The sequence below is a fragment of the Helianthus annuus genome, chromosome 7 (genome assembly GCF_002127325.2).
Source record: "Helianthus annuus cultivar XRQ/B chromosome 7, HanXRQr2.0-SUNRISE, whole genome shotgun sequence".
Taxonomy (NCBI): Eukaryota; Viridiplantae; Streptophyta; class Magnoliopsida; order Asterales; family Asteraceae; genus Helianthus; species Helianthus annuus.
Window position 1 is genome coordinate 96,069,746 of NC_035439.2, and position 7,511 is coordinate 96,077,256.

At 39.6% G+C, this 7,511-nt stretch overlaps 1 non-coding gene across 1 annotated transcript; it reads right to left on the bottom strand.

Annotated features, from left to right (window-relative positions):
* Positions 1 to 6,476: 6,476 nt before the first annotated feature.
* Positions 6,477 to 6,583, bottom strand: LOC118480827. The gene has a single exon (XR_004863808.1). It is a non-coding gene; the product is annotated as a small nucleolar RNA R71 (small nucleolar RNA).
* Positions 6,584 to 7,511: the final 928 nt, after the last annotated feature.

Below are 7,511 nucleotides of genomic sequence, written 5' to 3' on the forward strand. Positions count from 1 at the left end.
CAGAAACTTCAGATTTTGCAATCTGGGTCGAATTCAGGGGTTTTAATGCAATTTTTGCAATACCATGGGCTAAATTTGATGGTTTTCTTGTGCCCCATTGTTTAGCAATACCATGGGCCCAAGTGGAGGGTCTAGATCGAAGCTCGTTTCCCGATAAACGATCCTAACGGTTCTAGCTCTCCTATAAATACCCACCTTCATTTCATTAATTCCTCACTTGAATTCTGATATTTTCTCTAAGTTGGAGTGATTATCACTTCATACCTGAGAAATACTTGGAATTCAATCTTGCGGGGACCCTCTGTAAGTATTCTTTCGCGTTTTTCATTCGTTTTAGCGTTAAAGTCAAACTGCGTTTGACTTTCTGCATTGACCAGTTTATGGTCAACGCGAAGTCGTTTGAACTTCATAACGTGAGCGTAATCACGATGGTTATAGTCCCTAGTGACTATACCTACTGATTACCACGTTATCTAGGCTCAGTGACGAGTCGTAGTTTCGGCCAAAATGCGTTTTCTCGCATATTTTGTAACCAAACTACTCTAGGGTATTAAAACCGTTTGTTTTAATACGGAACCTGTTTTCCAACTTTACTAAACATGTTCTAGCATGTTTAGCTCGTCGCTTTTAGAGTTGTGCTTGTTTAGGGTCGTAAAGGTAAGCGATCTAATCAATCGCTTGCACTTACGAACCCGACCCAATTGGTCGATCTTTAAGGATCCGACCAAATACTTTAGGTGACCATAGTTGTATAAGGAATAACCTTCCGAGGTTATACCTTATGGTCACGTCGTTTAAAGGGTTGTATGATAAGTAATTCTTATGCCTTAGGTAAATTACCAAAATGCCCTTTTCACGCTAAAATTCATTTTAAGCCTACGTAACATAACTTTTGACATCTAAACTGATTTAGCAACAATATTAAACATGTTAAGGGATATCTTGCTTGTCATAGGGCTAGTTAGGCATTCCAAACGCGTTTTACGCAAACGACGTGTTAAAGTGGCATAAGCTACCTAAACGGGTCATAACGGGTCAAAAGCACTTAGGATAGGTTTCGTTTTAGTATGTAGGCTTTGTCAAACCATATTACATAAGTTTCCACACTTATTTGGTTTACAAACCCTCGTACTACCCGATCCTTCGATAGGTCCATTTATTAATGTAGATGCCTATATTAGGTGCCGTTTGAATCCGTGATCTTCTAGCATTGCTTGGTGGTTATCCTAGGACTTCTAAGCAATCTCAAGTGAGTACATAGTCCCCTCTTTTATTGTTTTTCAAACATTTTTGGGGTGAAACACATGTGCCTACTTGTTACTTTCGTGCTTTCTTGTTTTCACATCATATGTTGTTATGTTCTTTAGTACACTTATAGTGCATGATTTCATTACATTGTTTTGCTATGTAAGTTAACTGAGCATGCTAGCACATTCATTTACATGACTTTTTCTGCTTTGTATGTTAACTTAGCATACTTAGTACATTGTTTTCATATAACATGTTTACATTTGGTATAACATTTGGTTTGCATAAACGGAACTTATATACATTCATTAACACTAGCTACGCCGCTCGGTAGTAAGTAATGGTACCATAGGACTTGACAAATCCCGTTCCTGACATCCTAGGTTTGTTTGGATGAAAGGAATGACTGAATCCAAAAACATTTCTTTTGATAACCTTTACTTAGGGTTATCCGTCTATCTCAAGGCTTGAATGTATGCGTTAACTTACCACATAAATGTTTGTATCATTCAAAACATGCTTTTACCTTGCAAAACATAACTTTTTGATATACTCAAAACACTTTGTTTTGTACAATTTTTACATTTGGTTTAAAGTAATTACACTTTACTTACCATACATAACATTTGTTACACATACATGACTACATTTTGGACTTTTAAACATATGACAATGGTTTAGACAAGAACATTTGATGGTTGGTTTAGACATGGACTTTACACATTGGTGGTTGTTTAAGTGACTTAAGTAACGATATGTGTGTAGTATGATGCAAGCATGGTGGATACGCCGCTGGTACTTCCTATATATAAGTGCTTGTATCGTATTACATGTCATAGCGTTATTTAAATCATTCAATTTGGACTTATACGTTTTACACGAATAACATATTTTTCACAAGACTTTGTTTTACAAAACAGTTTATTTTTACACAACTTATTCTTACTTGGTTATTCTTTTAACCATACATTATTCTTTTATTTATACATATCATCTGAATTTATCGCTTTTCAAATGGTTAACAAAAGCAAAACATTTTACAAGATTCATGACTAACCTTTATCAAACACTTTTCTTAAACCTAAGTCATGAATCCTACTTTTCAAAACCTATGTTACTCACATGCATTTTTATGCTGACGTACATATTTTCACATGTGTTTTTAGGAGCTGTTGCTTAGGATGATGATCGTGACACGCTAGGGTGGACTCGGGCCTTAGTGACATAAAATGGAACTAGACTTGGTTTAATTATGTGATGTACTTTTGTTTTCTTTTTAAGACAATGTAGCGTGTAGGTTCTTGTTTTGAACAATGTATTCCACCCTTGGGTGATGAATAAAATATTATTTTAATTACCATGGTTGTGGAACAATAATTCTGTTACAACACTCCTCGACGTTTCCGCCACGATTTGATGTGTTACGTGGTCGGGGTGTGACAATTCTGGAATTTGAAATAAATTTGAAAAGATTTGACCCGTTTCGTTAAACTTATGTAAACTAGTTACATAAGCTAACCGTACGCGCATAAGCGGTATCGGAGATCGGATGAGCTATAAACACGTTCAATATGCCAAAACATTTTAATTAAGTTACCAAGTCAGTAGGTAATTCACTCTATAGGTTTATGAATGTTTAAAATCAAGTTATGCACCATAAGGACACTTTAGTCATAATATGGCATAATTCATGAACTTGTGTAAAAACTCAAGAACTGATTATGATCATAATGCAACTTAAAATCAGTAGCTAAAGTTGCTAAATCGGGTCAGAATCAAAAGTCAAAGCAGAAGTCAAACTGCTTGACTTTCGGTTGCGAACCAACACATAAACTAGAAATGACGGGCTGAACATGTTTATACATGTCCTATTATTAGTTACCAACTGATTTAGTGTCAAAAAAATGTTTTAAAACGTTTACAAGTTCATTTTATAAGTTTTCTGAAATCTGCCTATTGACTTTTTATTCAACTTATCTTTGACCCGTCATTTGAACAACTTAACGTGATTTCCAGGAGGTGCCCTTTTGAGGGATTAACACCTACCTTATTACGATCACGTAGCCATGTTCGATTCGAACAATGGCTTGACCATACTGGTCTAAATCGAAAGTCAAAGTAAAAATCAATTTGCTTGACTTTCGGCTAATGATAGCCTATAAAATGGTCCAAGAAAATGTTTAGAACTTAGAGGGAGCTTCCTTTATGATCAGGAACTCTAGAATAGAATGATAGAAGGGCAATGTGAGGAAAGAGCAAGTATGAAGGTTGATCAAGGGCTTATTTATTGTGCAAGAGGTTGAAATGAGATCAAGACAGGTGTTAGAGCTGAGCTATGATCATTCCAAGTGTCCACGGTCGTGGCATGAGCTGCACAAGAGCTCAGTACTGCGAGATATGTGGCACAAGGGCAGAGATACTTGGCCTCCAAACAAACTGCCACTGGCAATCCCTTACGGACCGTAAGCCCATAAAGCGCCTCTGGTTTTCAAATTCCTTTCGGACCGTATGCTCAAATACAAAATAATTATATGCTTGTGGTCCGTAAGCACATAGGCTTACGGTCCATATAGGGTCACTCAAAGGCCATAAAATGGCATGCTGACGTTGATGTGTGTAAAATGCACCATATAAATTACGTCAAATGTGGCATAAAACTAACCCTTTTTTAGTACTAATGTTGGAAAAAGTGTACTTTGGTCTTCCTTTGGCATTTTCAGGATTAAATGAGCTCAAATGAACAAAAGAAGCAAAAATGCAGCCAAATCTAACAATAATACAAGAAAAGGAATAAATGTGGCATGCCCGACCCCTTGACAGCATCTTCCCAAGCAAAAACAAGAGAACAGAAGGTTGAACACGCCCCGTGCTCATTGAGCACGGGGGCGTGCCCAAGTGTCTGCAGAAAAGACAAAGTTGTAGAAGCTTCTATCACCCAACACAGGGGCGTGTCCAGAGGACACGGGGCCGTGGTCAACGCAAAGATTCGCAGAATCCAAGCAAATCTTGATAGTACAGATACGCTTCTGCACACGGGGTCGTGCCCAGCGGACACGGGGGCGTGGCCAACTAATGCAGACAAACTGCATTTAATGAAGAAAGAGAAGATGGGTGGACAAGGGGCCGTGCCCAATGGACACGGGGCCGTGTCCAGGCTTCTGTGCAGGCTATAAATAGGGGTGCTTGGCTCACTTGCAAATCATCCCTTTGCAAACCACCTCTCTCACACTTCACTCACCCACCACCTCCATCACAACCCACATCCACCACCATCATCCATCATAGAGTGTGTGTAGTAGTCTCGGGATCCAAGATTGATCGTAAAAGTTCTTGACAATCAAAGGCCATGTTTGCCTAAGTCTCTTACATCACTTGGTGAAGACAAGCATTTAGTGTAATACTTTTTATTTTTAATCTTTTCGCACTTTTTATTTGGTTATGTATTAATGACTTTAATAACTAGTTTCTTATGTTGAAGGTGAATTTTCCTTATCATTTGTCCGTGGTGTCTTGGCGTTATTTTACTGTCTATATAAAATAAAAGATTTACACCATTCATATCTCCACGGTCTATATGGACATATGTTGGCTACCTGGTCGGGGGTTAAGGGAATGGTTTGGTAAGAGTCTTTCCTTGTTCAGTGTATAGATCCTGCAAGGACCTAGGTCAAGCTTAGTAGGACCTCCTTCAATACCCACTGGTATTGGATGGCGGGGGTCCGAATTTCTTGATACCCTCATATGTAAACTATTATTAAAACATTAACCTGACTCAAACTACTTAGCCGAGGGTAACGTCACCTTCAAAAGGGGGCCTACCACATTATGCATTAATAACTTAGTTAATTATCTTTCAATAATCCAACCCTTTAGGATTGTATCCTTGCTGACTCAAACTACTAGGTTGAGGGTAACGTCACCTTCAAAAGAGGGGCCTACTACTATAACTATGATAATCTCTTAAAAAGTGCAAAAGTGCGGAAATAATCAAAGGTTACACTAAAGGCGAGTCGGATCCAAGTGATTCATTTTGTCTATCTGTTTTATTTTTATTTTTCAGCATTTTTAGTTTTTATTTTCTAGTTTAAAAGCTTTTCCTAAATTTTTGATTTGATTAGACGTTGAGGATAAACCGGTACTAAAAGCTCTTGTGTCCTTGGACGACCTCGGTATCTAACCAACACTATACTACGCTCACGATGGGTGCACTTGCCATATGTGTGTTTGGTGTTAGTAAAATATCGTGTTTTATAAATTTAAAACTTGGGTAAAGTGTTAAAAAGGGCTAAAAATATACATAAAAATATATAACACCGCACGCACATCAAGTTTTGGCGCCGTTGCCGGGGACACAAGGATTTTAAGAAAGTTAGGAATCAACGGCCTAATCGTTTTTTCTTATTTTCTGTTTTTTTTTTAGGATTTTTTATAAATTTTCAGTTTCTGCAGAGCTCAGCACGGGTCGTGCCTGGTCAGACACGGGCCGTGCCCAGCAATGTCACTGGCAGTTTTTATTTTCCGAGTTACAGAGAGTTGAGCACGGGGCCGTGTTGGTGCAACACGGGGCCGTGTCGAGCTCCCCAGTAATAGGGATCCGGAAAACAATCACTGTATCTCCGACCACGGGCCGTGTTCACCTGAGCACGGGGCCGTGGTGAAACTTCTGACCAACGTTCTTTTTTGTTTTTATTGTAGGACTTGGAACCCAGGCACCACATCTAAACTTCCTACGCAGTGTATGAGCTCCAGTTCTAGTAGAGACATAAAAGAACCTTTAGACGAACCCGAACGCTTTCTGAGAAAAAGGCTTAAAGCTAAAAACCAAGAGAAAGTTTCGGGGGACCCGCTTCCAATAACGGATCAACGCACCCTCATGGATTACCTACGGCCCACTGTAGGTAATCTCGGCGCCACTATCAATGCACCGAATGTCGAGACCAACAACTTCAAACTTCGACCGCACTTAATACAAATGCTCCAAAACTCCGCAACCTTCCATGGGCTTGCGGACGAAGATCCCCATTTACATATTACTAACTTCTTGGAAATATGTTATACTTTTCGGATCAATGGAGCATCAAATGACGCCATCCGCCTTCGAATGTTTCCATTTTCACTAAAAGCCCGAGCTAAGGCTTGGCTCAATACCCCCAGTTGGCTCGGTAAACACCTGGGATGAACTAGCCTAAAAGTTTCTATATAAGTATTTCCCTCCTGCTAAAACGGCTAAATTAATGACTGAAATTAACACATATTCACAAGAGGATGGGGAATCCTTGTATGAAACTTGGGAAAGGTTCAAGGAGCTACTAAGAAAGTGTCCTCATCATGGTCTTGCGGTATGGCAACAAGTATCCACTTTCTATAATGGGTTGTTGCCACACACAAGACAAACACTTGACTCTAGCTCTGGGGGACTTATAGGTAATCACCGCCCAAATGAAATTTATAATCAAATTGAGGAAATTGCTCAAATCAATTTTCAGTGGCACACTCCCCAAGGCACGAAATCTATTGCCCAGGTCGCCCATAAGGTTGATGAGAGCACCTCCTTGCAAGCCCAAATCGAAGCCCTTTCTTTAAAAATAAAAACATTAGAAATGACAAAAACGGCTTCGGTTATGGCTTGCGAGGGGTGTGGTGGGCCATATGAAAATTGGAGTTGTATGAAAGAAATGGATAATCAAACAAAATCGGTAAACTACATTGATAATAGACCTAGGCCGTCGGGTCCTCCAACGGATACCTACAACCAAGGATGGCGTAACTACCCTAACCTTGGTTGGAGAGAACCCGACAATAGTGGTAACCAACAAAATCTAAACCAACGAACAAACTTTCAACAACCAAGAAACGAGTCACAAAATTTCTCTCAACAACAAGGGGGACAAGAAAGGCTTGAAGATACCGTATCTCGCCTCATCTCCGACACCGAAAAGAAAAATTCGGATCGATTTCAACAGCTGGAATCGAATTTTAGAAATCAACAAGCTAGTATTCAAAACATTGAAAAACAAATAAATCAACTAGCTCAAAATTTCTCCGAGAGACCACAAGGCGCGTTACCAAGCAATACCGAAACCAACCCAAAGGCGCAAGTGCATCTCATCACATTGAGAAACCGTACCGTGTGTCCCGAGGAGGCTCCGTTACCTCCAGTTGAAAAGAGCCGATCTAGCCAAACCACAACTCCACTGACGCCCCAACAAGAGACGGCTCCTCCACCAAATCAAGAGGCCACCAAGAATCCTCCGGTTCCGTAC